A 12821-nucleotide genomic window follows, 5' to 3' on the forward strand; every position below is an offset into this window, starting at 1 on the left:
CTCTTTGTCCCCACCGGGTCCTAGCTCCAGCCTCTGTGCCTTCTCCAGTTCTGTCAGAGCAGGCAGTTAAAGTTTTGGAAGGAATGTTGTGCAAAAGGGATATGTTTGGGGCTCTTTCAGGAAATAAATGCGGGTTTAACAAACATGTCAACAGAATGCGGCAGTTCCAAGGTACTGATGCTAACAGGTTGCCAAAAGCAGGTGCTTGCATTACTGTTGCCACAGCTTCAGGTGGAGTTGATTGACTTGGACTGTTTGCAAGTCTTGATAAATAGACTTTTGCTGGGCTCTGCACAGCTTAAAGCACAGCAAGAAAGTGCACGTTAACGTGAGTCCGTTAGCAGCATGTTTCTTCACTGGCTTCACTTTTGCTTAACCGTAGCCATAATATACATATAGGGAGATCTTTGATTCCCAGAACATCCCAAGCTGGACTTCCTCTCATCTTGCAGTAGATTGATTGTGCAAATGCAGTGGATTGTCATTAGGGCAAATGTCACAGAGACGGCGCATTGTTTCCAAATAAAATACGAGACCCAGATTTGGCTTCTTCGTTTCTGTACGAGTTGCTTCATCCCTTTTAGAGGCAAATGCAGAAGGCGGAGAGAGAGAGAGGCTGCAAAAGACTCCCAAGAGGATAACTGGTGCCAAGAAGTGTGTGCATCAGAGGAGAAGATGCTTTCTGTGAGGCTTTGAGAGTGGATTGGGTGCCTGTTGAGCTGATAGCAACAGGGAGCTGCGTAGCCAGACAGTGTTGGTGGCTTTCAAGGAACATCTTTTTCCCTTGGGGATGGAAGTGCCCAAAGGAGAGCTCTGAGTTTTATTTTCCTGGATAATGCAGACTTGGACTATTGCAGTAGCTTAAATGCCAAGAGGTTCACCATTGGATCTTGTTTATTCTGTGTGCATGTTGGTGTCTTACCAATGTAGCAGTGAAAATACGCGCACGAAACAACATTCTCCAGAAATTATGTGGTACAAGTTGGGGTGTCCCTGTTGCAACATACAAAGATGCTCAGCTTTGGGGTCGGTGTGTAGTATTACTGCGGAACATGGTGCTTCAGTGTGGCTCAACAACTCCCATGTCCGTAAACTTGATGTCCAACTCAGTACAACAGTGAGAACCATCAGCAGATGTATTAAACCCACTCCGACCTATTCACTATTTGTGTTGTATGACATTGCTCTCCTGCCTCTCTGAGGACAAGATGCCCTTCTTTGTGAATATAGAAAGCTCATTGTAAACAAAGAGCTGCCTATCCACAAAGACATGGCTGATGCAGGCCTATCCAGGCTAAGATCCCGACACCCAGCAATAAGAGCTGCACAAATCCCGCAATCCCCGAATTTCAGTCAAGGGAATGAATGCTTGTGAACATGGATGCAGTCAGTTCCACCCAATGTCCATAAACTGATAAACACCAGCAAAGAGGTTCACAGGATTTGACTTATTTATTTAAGTATATTTCTATTCCGCCCATTCCCCATAGGGCTCAGGGCGGAGTGCAACATATGGTAAAACGATAAAATACAATAAAAACATTTCATAAACAACTCAACAGCACTCAGAAAATCATCGCATATTTCCCGGACTGGCCGTCTCACATCATGATAAGACGTTATCCCATAGAGATGGCAGATATTGTTCCATTTTATAGCACAGGTGACAAGGCCGGCAGGGGAGGCCAACCAGATCAAGAAATAGATGCCCGCAGCTTCAACTAAAAGCCTGGTGGAACAGCTCCGTTTTACAGGCTCTACGGAAGGCTAATAAGCCAGGTAAAGTATGGAAGACAACTATTAGAATATGAACAGGCTTTGGCAGCTGTGCAGACCTGTTGGTTAAATGGGGCAGAATACCGGGACCCAAATGCAATTGTCAAACTGTTTTCCATCTGCCACTGGAATGTGAGTGTTGTGCTTTCCAGGGAGATGTGGTGGAGCTCTTTGAATTGTCCCCAACTGTGATTGAGCAGACTGGAAATTTAGATATCAGTATTTAGGGGGATTGCCCAATCAATCTGGATACTCATCGTATCAACTTGGTTCCATATTTTTTGTTATTATATGCTTCCTGTGTGTAACTGCCGTACGCTAAGTATAAACATAAATGTTGGTGTCTCTCCCCCCCCCCACACACACTTTTTTTTACCCACATACACAGCTGACTGTGCTTTCTAAAAGCTTGGGGTTTGCCTCTTTTTTGAAGGCAGAATAAATAAGCACCATACAAATGCTTGAAATATGAAAGGAGGAGCATTGGGGAATAAGGAAAGCATATACCAGGCAGTAGCTTATTCCTTTGGGCAGAGGCGGCTTGTGGGTGTCAGAATGAAGAGGCAGGAGTGGCTGGACCCCCTCCCCCCCCAAAAAAAATCCAGCGGCCTCTGCAGTGATCTGCTGCCAGGTCCCCTTACAGCCTGGTGCATGGCCTGAGTGGCATTCGCTTCTAAATCACAGGCGTGGCTCCCCGTCCTCCTTCATCACAGAGGCCTTGTCCACCTTCACCGTTTCACAGTCAATTTGCACTCCTGTCTCCCCAGCTTGGCTGCTCAAAGGAAGCAGATAAATCGTTAAGCACTGACTTGGGCAGAAGGCCCTGCAGCTCTCAGGATGCTGTTCTTCTCGAAGTCATTGGTTGCATTCTTGCCTGTGCCCTTTAACTGCCAAAGTCAGAGGTGCGCTTGGTGTCGTTTCTGGAATTTGGCAGTTGCCTGACAGCTGCTTTGGGAGCCACCCTGAAGATGTACCTCCAGAGTTGCCATGGGCAGTTTTTGCAAGGGTGCTGGTGGAGAGGGCAGCTTTGGCTATAATAATAGTAATGGGGTAATTTGCTACTAAGAGCCCCATGGCGCAGAGTGGTAAAGCTGCAGTACTGCAGTCGGAGCTCTCTGCTCACAACCTGAGTTCGATCCCAGTGGAAGCTGGTTCAGGTAGCTGGCTCCAGGTTGACTCAGCCTTCCATCCTTCCGAGGTTGGTAAAATGAGTACTCAGCTTGCTGGGGAGAAAGTGTAGATGACTGGGGAAGGCAATGGCAAACCACCCCATAAAAAGTCTTCCGTGAAAACGTGAAAACAACGTCACCGCAGAGTCGAAAATGACTGGTGCTTGCACAGGGGACTACCTTTACCTTAATTTGCTGCTGCTTGAACAGTGGTTGTGTAACAGAGGGCTTCCACTTTGTGTCTGGAAATGAGGTTTCCCGCTGCAAACCACCTTCATTAGATGCTACAGAAACCAAGTCTCTTCTTTCAGTATTGCAGCAGTTGTGCTGGGAAGATGACTGACAGGTGCATACATAGCCATTTTGTTCTTCCTGCCCTTCACTTAGCAGGGAACACCAATTTTTTGTTGCAAAGAAGGGTGCTGGTAGTGTTTAGATATGCTCCAACTTGTCCACAGATTGCAGTGTATTTGTGGAAGATACAGAATGAGACCCCCTCATGTTGAGTCGCCAGGGGGTCCCTCTAGCATCATTCCATCTACCTCAAAGGCTGTGGCCATAGGTTATTCTCCGCTCTTTCAGGTAACCTGTTGGGTATGCCAAAGACCCAACCTGAGATTGTGTAGCAGCAAATGACATGCCTCATGTAGGGCAAGAACTACATGTTTCAGTCAACTTTGGTTGTTGCAGAAACAGCTCTGTGTTGAGTTCTCTCTCCCCCCCCTTCCCCCATGCCCTGGTGTGGTTATGTGGTGTGTTCCTCTGCCAGTGGTATGGGGATGTATGGTGTAGTGATGTTGGGAGACTTGGTGCATTGTATTGGAGAGGCTGAACATCGAAGGGAATGAGAGTAGCCCAGTTTTTAGTGCGATGGCTAGTAGTGTCTTTAGCCGGTAGGTGCTCCAGCAGTTCCCTCTTCCAGTCATTCTTGCAAGCCTGATATAAGGCAAGCCCTGCTGGACCACGCTGCAGGGCCATCTTGGCCACCCATGTGCTCCCAGAAAGTCAGGAAATGAAGACAGCTCCCCTTCCCCTTGCCATGAAGCATCTAATATTTAGGAGTACAGTACCTCTTGAATGTGGAGGGTCTCTTTTGGCACCATAGCCTTATAGCCTTCGATTGAGACTGTTTGGAGTGGCAGTAGCAAAGATGATGATGATGATGAAGATGATATTGGATTTATATCCCACCCTCTGAAGAGTCTCAGAGCGGCTCACAATCTCCTTTACACAATCCCCCCCCCCCACAACAGACACTCTGTGAGGTAGATGAAGATATTGGATTTATATCCCATCTTCCACTCCGAAGAGTCTCAGAGAGGCTCACAATCTCCTTTCCCTTCCTCCTCCACAACAGACACCCTGTGAGGTAGATGAAGATATTGGATTTATATCCCATCTTCCACTCCGAAGAGTCTCAGAGCGGCTCACAATCTCCTTTACCTTCCTCCCCCACAACAGACACCCTGTGAGGTAGATGAAGATATTGGATTTATATCCCGCCCTCCACTCCGAAGGGTCTCAGAGCGGCTCACAATCTCCTTTACCTTCCACCCCCCCACAACAGACACCCTGTGAGGTAGATGAAGATATTGGATTTATATCCCGCCCTCCACTCCGAAGAGTCTCAGAGCGGCTCACAATCTCCTTTACCTCCCCCCCCCCACAACAGACACCCTGTGAGGTAGATGAAGATATTGGATTTATATCCCGCCCTCCACTCCGAAGGGTCTCAGAGCGGCTCACAATCTCCTTTACCTTCCACCCCCCCACAACAGACACCCTGTGAGGTAGATGAAGATATTGGATTTATATCCCGCCCTCCACTCCGAAGAGTCTCAGAGCGGCTCACAATCTCCTTTATTTCCCTCCCCCACAACAGACACCCTGTGAGGTGGGTGGGGCTGGAGAGGGATGCTTTGTACCAAGAAGGGAACTTGTAATATTGACGTGTCCAGGAAAACTTGGAAGTTCATGTGAAAGGGGAGGAAGGCATACCTCATAACGGGGACATTATAGCTGTAAATCACATGCTCAACTTAGGGCAGATACTGTGTGTGATACATGTGACTGCTGTTCAGCATGGCAGCATCGGGTGCAGTAACTCCCTGAAAATAGTGACTTGCCGTGCCTTGGCGTGTGTGCTTGCCAGCATTCAGTGGCAAAAGCAAAGTCTGTGAAACTGGGCGGAAAGCAGAACTGGGTTGGTATGTGTGCTTTGCAGTGTTCCTGGACCATGAAATTTGATTCACATCCTTGATGTGCGGCCGTCAACGGTCTTGAGTTTTGGGTGACATTCATCTGAGGCAGGGCCTCCGTGACCGTGGGTGCTCTTAGCAGCAGCTTTGCATTGCCTCTTCCCCTTTTGTTAGTGTGGTTTTTTGTGTGTGTGTGTGTGTGTGTGTCCAGTTTTTCTCCCCAGTGTGACCAAAGTGCTGAGGGCCCCTTTGGTAACATCATGATGATATCAGTCGGTGGAACTAGTGGCATCCTGCTATTATGCAAAGATGTCACAGATATTTTTTACGACTGGGTATTCTGTAGGCAGATAGGCAGGCAGTGAACAAGACGTGGGGCTGCCCAATTGAGTGATGGTTCCTCAGCTGCTGTGATGTCTCGTTCCAGCCTCGGAAATGTGTGTTTAATAGAATCAGGGCACACCAAAAGGGCATTGCAGACATTGGACATTTATGCAGCTCAAGCTTCCAGTGCTGTGTTTAGTTATCCGGCTCATCTCACGGAGAAGAGGCTTGTGGCCCCAGGGCTTGGATGTCACATCCTGCCCGGCGACGTCGCTGGAGTTATAAGCCCCGGAGATCAGGCTTTGTAATGAAAACGTCGGCCACAAAGCTGAGCTATAATTTTCTTCTCGCTTTTATCTCGTAAATGACTTAAAAAGCCCAGGCAGGACCGGGCGCTCATTGCTTTCCTGTTGTCAGCTGGAGAGGAGCTTGACGGATGGCGATCAAATTATGGATTCAAGCAGGCTTCAGATTCTAATCCCTCTGCATGTCAACTCACCCCCTGCCCCCCTCTCCCGGTGCTAAAAGATGGAATAGGATTCAGAGCTTCCCCAAAGACCCCGTCCTTCCACGGTTGGGCCTGGCGGATCAGCCTCCCATCACGTTCTGTCACCGGATGTTTAACAGCACACCTCCTGGCGGCTCAGACCCTACCTGATAAAATGGCCTGCTTTACAAATAATAGTTGTGTGTGTAGGAATTTGACACATGGGATTTTGCAAGCTTTGACTTGCTGACGTTGCTATGGCTACACTATAAACACCGCAGCAGGAAATGACTTTTTGTTCAGTAACAAGGCTTGCAGCATTGATGTCTCAGGCGAATGGCTACTCTATTCTGTGGGTCAGCTTGAGTGGTGGGCAGGAGGATGGGGAGGGGGTGAGACAGCCAGATGTTTCGGAGGTTGCTCCTTACATTATGTACAGATATTTGCATGGAAGTTTACAAATAAGCCCCCCACCCAAGTTACTAGCACACTGAAATATCCCAGTTTCCAGGGCAAGATATTTGGTTCATCAACAGCCTGAAAGGAGAGTGTAAAAAAAAAAAAAAAAAGACAAGAAATCTTTCCAATTTAATATACAAAACCTTCCCAATGTACCTGCCTGGAGGAATCCTTACCACAGGTGCGTGGCTGTTTTTGACCCTGCTACTCTTTAGCACGTTCTGAAGTCCTTTTTCTGATTAATCCTTGGGTCAAGCTGGGAGAGAGGTGCTCGGCCAAGATTTCCCACATCAAAACAAGATACTCCTTTTCTGTGCACCCTCCCGTTCCTCTACATCTTGTTGCGGTCTTCTTCCTTATTTACCCTGAGGACTAGAAATGATTCTGGACCTCCTGGTCACCCAGCCTCCCAAAACAACAAAGGAGGAAGGTGTGTGCAGGTGTCACGGAACACAGCTCTGTTGTCTGAACTTCACAAGGACTTTTGTGGGGATAAAATGAAGCTGGGACAGCTGTCTAAGAAATGAATGAAAAGAATGCTTTGGTCTGTGCAGATCTGCTCTGTGCAGGGGATTTTCTGCAGCAGGGAAAAGGGGGAAGGTTTTCGTGGCACGTGCTGGCGTTGGAGCTGTGGCACTTCAGCTTTCTCAGGGAAAGTACTGCCAAGGGATGCCGCTACTTCAACCTCCCTTCTGCCAGGGACTTCATAGGGGCGGTGTTTTGGTTTCCACTGGGCTCCAGCAGCTTGACTTGCAAAGCAAAAGTAATTGCAAGGAAACATTGGAATCCTGCGGCCGAATGGGAAAGATTCTCTTGTTAAGGATGCTTCAGAGAGGACCCAAAAGGATGATGAATTTTGATCCCCCCACATGTGCAATCAAGAAAAAGAGGGAGCCATCTTAAATTTACAAACAAGATACAATTCTGTACCGTAATTAAAAAAAAAAAAAACCCTTTTGTGAGTAATTATTTTTAAGCAGGATCATCTTAAATTCAAGATAAAATCTTCCTTCTGCTTTTCTTAAAAATGCAGGACTCTCTTATGCCCAGGGTGAAAATTATGATCGTTCCAGTTTCTATAGTTCTAGCCAAGAGGATTTAAGCAAAACACTGTAAACTATGGTTTTCAAGGGATTGAGCCATGAATTTGGGGTCAGTGATTCCAGGATGTATCTGGCAGTCGTCTTTCTGTTGTGCCAGACATTTGTTTCCTGGTGATTTACCAGCAGGGCAGAGTCCAAGGTGCAGTGCTTGTACAGAAAGAATATTGTTGGATATATAGGAGAAGGTATGGGACATTTTTGGGTAGCCCTGTGGTGCAGAGTGGTAAGGCTACAGTACTTCAGTCTGAGCTCTCTGCTCATGACCTGAGATCGAGCCTGGAGGAAGCTGGGTTCAGGTAGCCGGTGCAAAGTTGACTCAGCCTTCCATCCTTCTGAGGTCGGTAAAATGAGTACACAGCTTGCCAGGAGGGAAAGTAGATGACTGGGGAAGGCAATGGCAAACCACCCCATAAAAAAGTCTGCTGTGAAAACGTCGTGATACGACATCACCCCAGAGTTGGAAATGACTGGTTCTTGCACAGGGGACTACCTTTACCTTTATAGGAGAAGGTCCAGTGGAACAGCTTGCTCTTCCATATTCATTTTGTACTGTGACATCCCACATTCTGAGCCACAATGATAACTTTTGTTTGATTTCTCAGAATGTTTTTTTCTAAATAACATACTGGCAAATGGCCCTGCCCTCTTTGCAACCCAGAGGGGTAACTGAAAAGGATGAAGTGAAGAAAAAGGAAGAACTATGCACATAGTGCAAATGTACAAAATTATCATGTATAGTTTAATAGTGCATTCCGAAGTGTCAAAATATAATTTAAAAGCATATAATTTATATGCTGTCATTCAGCATATAAATATCTAATTCCAATATAAAGGCAAACATTCATTGATATAAATACAAGTTTAAAAGTACGTATTGTCTCCATATGCAAGAACCAATACCAAGCATGTTTTGGCATCTGGCCTTCCTAAGTGGTACAAGTCATAGTGAGCACGCTGTTAATTTAATGAAAACATACACAAGACTGATCATACACAGAATGGACACTGAGGGGTTCACCCGTGGAGTAAGTGGTGTCAGATTTTCTTGTGATTCAACATGGCCCATCCTGTCCAACACTCTGTGGCACACAGGGGCAAAAAAACCCCCCAAACCCCAGGTGCCATCAGGAGGTCCATCAATGGGGCCAGGACACTAGAAGCACTCCCACCGTTGCCCCCACCCCCACCCAAGCACCAAGAATACAGAGCATCCCTGCCCCAGACAGAGTTCCATCAATACGCAGTGTCTAATAGCCCCTGATGGATCTCTGCTCCTTATGTTTATCCAATCCCCTCTTGAATCTGTCTGTTTTTGTTTACAGCATAGGGTCAATTTCTCTGAACCATCTTTCGCAGGGATGCGAATTGGTACAGTAGTCCCTGCTCCCTTGAATGGGGTGCCGTTTGTGTGGCACGCTCCCTGTTGGTTACTCATCTGTCAGTAGCATTGACTGCTCTCTGCACCTCCATTAGCGATGTGGTCTGATGTCCCCCTCCCGCCCCCCAAACCTCTCCTTTTCTCGTAGCCGTGGTTCCTGCCGCAAAAGAACGGAAGACTTAAGCTCTGTCAAACTCTTCATCTTTGATAATGTGCTCTGCTTATCTAAACTCATCATGCAATGTCAGTTTATTTCTTGAGTGTTTTCCCTCCTGTTGAATTATTTTGAGGCATCATACTCAAGGAGTTGCAGAGTTTATCTCTTGAGGTAGCGGGGTTCTCTCCCCCCCCTCCCACCCCCATGCCCAGGGATCACAGAAATTAATTCCTCAGCATACAGCCTCAATTTCAGCTCCTGGTGTATAATCTTTTTGCGATGAAAGGCATATTTCCATGAATGTAAGAGACTTTGTTGTGAAGATAATGCCACCCTTAGAATTGTCGGCTGTAAAGGAGATACGGAGGCAGAGCGCAGTTGCTTGACTCTGCTCTTCTGTGGCTCTTCCCCCCCCCCTTTTTTCTTTTTAACTTCTGCAACAATTAGGTATTAAAACAACAAGAGGAGAGAGCTCGCAATATCTCCAGCATGAGGATTATTCACAGATACGCCTCTTGGCAGAACAGCGTGTTCATTTCCAGAGAGGGAGATAGATAGAAAAAGGAGAGCCGCAGCCAGCGGAGGAGTGGCTGAGTGGTGTCTCGGGAACCATCTGCAGCTCCCGGGCAGTTCAATAAATAGGATGGAAACAGCGCTAAAAAGAGCTTTATTTGTGTTCCTTGGGGATGGAGCGATGGCCTCCGTCTCGCTCTCTTTCCTGTCCTGGTCGCATACAAGGATTGAGGGGAGCCTCCGTGATTTGCAGCCGGAGCTGAGGGCAGGGCAGGGAAAAACTGCCAAAGCAGGGCTGTAGCCAGGATTTCATGTTTGGTGGGGCCCGCAGCAGCATTTTTTATTTTTTTGGGGGGGGGCACCTGGTTTGGCCCTAAACACTTTCTTTGCTTCTTAAGTAAAGCGACAGCCCCCCCTCTCCAATTTGTCAAACTCAGTAAATCTCTTAAGGGGATCCAGGTGCAAGTAGGTTTCTCCCATCCCCACCTCAGTGCCGATCTGAAATCCCTACAGCAGCAATTTATTTATTTATTTATTTATTTATTTATTTATTTATTTATTTATTTATTTATTTATTTATTTATTTATTTTTATTTATTTATATTAAGATTTATACCCCGCCCTTCTCACCTAAGTGTCTCAGGGCGGCTTACAACATAATAATTAAAACAACTTCAGTTTAAAACATTTAAAAATACAATTAGACCATAAATTAGTAAAAAAAAAAAAAAACACTTGTTCAGGTTCAGAATGGCAATGGACAAAGGGGGCAGATAGGAGGCCTTCCAATGGAGGGGCCATAGAGATGGAAGGGAGGGTGTTGAATGGAGAGGCCTGGCCCCCCTCCGGGCCCCCCTGTAACTACGGGTCTGTGTCAGAGGCACAAGCCCCAGAATGGGCAAGGACCCGACAGTAGGGCAGAATGGAACAGGCAGGCGAGCCCAAGCCAGAAGCGGCCTGATCTAGTCTGTGGGCTCTACTGCTAGGGAGATTGGGGCCTCAGACCAGCAGTGCTGGCATGGCTGCATGCTGTGAATTCTGTGCTCCTGATCTTCAGTGTCCTGCATAAGAGCAGAGCTTGGGATATTTGGCTGTTGAAGTTAAAAGGGCTTGTGGGGCGTGTGTGCTATAGTTAAGGCCTTGTGTGTACAAAACCGTAATCACCAGCTGCCACTTTTTGCTAGTGCACCTACCCGTGTGCTCCAGTATAAATCATTTTGGGTATATCTGCGTTTGGGGAAGTTCCCTCCTGAACTGTGCTCATGCCGTACATGGGAGGTTTGCTGTCTGTTCCCAGCAGGAGTCCAGTAGCACCTTTAAGACCAACAAAAGTTTTATTCAGAATGTAAGCTCTCGTGTAATGCTTCTAGCACACGAAAGCTTACATTCTGAATAAAGCTTTTGTTGAACCTAAAGGTGCTACTGGACTCCTGCTTTGTTCTGCTGCTTCAGACCAACACGGCTGCCCACCTGGATGGAATGTTCCCCCGGAGGTGGCTCTTATTCGCCATACGCAACTAAGTATTAACAGATGTCAGACGCTTGGATTGTATGGTGGCAATGGTTTGTCAACTTACATGGTTGCCAGATACTTTCCTGACCCCAAATCAAAATGCTCTTTCTAGCTATCTAATACATTTAAAAAAAAAATCTTGCAGTGAATCCAAGGCAGTATGCATTGTTCTCTTTTCCTTGTTTTGTTTTCATAGCAACCCTGTGAGGCGGGCTATGCTGACAGCATGCTGGGTCTCCCATGTCCTCTGACTGCTACCACATTCGCTGTTCATTTAGACTAGAACCCTGAAAGCTTTGGACTCAGTGTACTTCCAGTGGCTCTCGCTCCTTTGAGCGAGTCCAGAGGACTCTGGGTCCAGAGGAGGGCGACGAAGATGGTGAGGGGTCTGGAGACCAAGTCCTATGAAGAAAGGTTGAAGGAGCTGGGGATGTTTAGCCTGGAGAAGAGGCGGCTGAGAGGTGATAGGATCACCATCTTCAAGTACTTGAAGGGCTGTCGTGTAGAGGATGGTGTGGTTTGTTTTCTGTGGCCCCAGAAGGTAGGACCAGAATCAGTGGGTTGAAATTAAGAGTTTCCTACTCAACATTAGGAAGAACTTCCTGACCGTTAGAGCTGTTCCCTAGTGGAACAGAGGCTAGATGGCCATCTGACAGCAATGAAGATCCTGTGAATTTAGGGGGAGGTATTTGTGAGTTTCCTGCATTGTGCTAGATGACCCTGGAGATCCCTTCCAACTCTATGATTCTGTGACTCACGCGTTGACACCAGTTGAGGTTCAGTGGATAGTTTTGAAAAGCAGGTTCTTTAGCAGTAATGCCGAGTCTGTGGAATTTTCTCCCCAGCAAGATGGCTTTTGTCCCTTTCTTAGTAACGTTTTGCTGTCAGGTCTAATCTGTGTGCTTGCCAGAAGAGCTGTTCCTGTTTTTATGGTTATTTTTGTAGAATTTTGTGTTTTTTTCTTGGTGGGTCATTCATCCAGCCGGTTGTGTTTGATTTTTTTTGTGCTACATTTCTCTTGTTGTTTGGGGAGGGGCTGAGGCACAGTGGTACAGCCTCTGGTTTGCATGCAGAAGGCCCCAGGTTCAGTCCCCCGGCATTTCCAGTTAAAAGGACAAGGCATGAGATGATGTGAAGGACTACTACCTGAGACTTTGGACAGTAGTTTCCAGGCTGAGGTAGACAATGCTGGCTTTGATGGACCGGGAGTCTGAGTCAGCATAAGGAAGCTTCATGTGCTGATATGTTTGAAGGATAGCAGCTGTGGGTTTTTGCTGCTTTCTTTTTTTATTAGCTGCCTTGTGAATGAAACCCCACTCACTTTTTCATTCATGAGGCGGGGTACAGATATTGCAGTAACTACATGCTGGAATCTTGTCTACAGAACACCTCTTAATTCATGGCATGCTTTTGGATTTTGTGGGAAGAGTACAACAAACAAATATACACCTGCCTGCTACCCCCACTGATTGCAGAGTCTCCTGTTCTGGATAAAGGAAGTGTGGGTTGCCAGCTGTCTTGTGGCCTTGGTTTTCTTCTCAAAGAGAAGCAAAAATGTGCTAGTGCCTTTGGGTTTTTAAAAGCAATTTGGTCGCAAGTAAGTGATTTTGCCCCTTTCCTGTCTGGTTGGAGATGACTCACAGGTTGCGACCTGGTCCCTGTGTGATCTTAATTAAGAGGTAGCTCTGACTTAGCTTGCTTTCATGATGCAACACCCCTGGGGATTGCCATTAAATTTTGTCCA

At 46.8% G+C, this 12821-nt stretch overlaps 1 protein-coding gene across 1 annotated transcript in view; it reads left to right on the forward strand.

The window, feature by feature from the left end:
• RERE (arginine-glutamic acid dipeptide repeats) overlaps positions 1-12821 on the forward strand; it is a 323357-nt gene that overhangs the window by 25388 nt on the left and 285148 nt on the right.

The sequence above is a fragment of the Heteronotia binoei genome, chromosome 18 (assembly GCF_032191835.1).
Source record: "Heteronotia binoei isolate CCM8104 ecotype False Entrance Well chromosome 18, APGP_CSIRO_Hbin_v1, whole genome shotgun sequence".
NCBI lineage: Eukaryota > Metazoa > Chordata > Lepidosauria > Squamata > Gekkonidae > Heteronotia > Heteronotia binoei.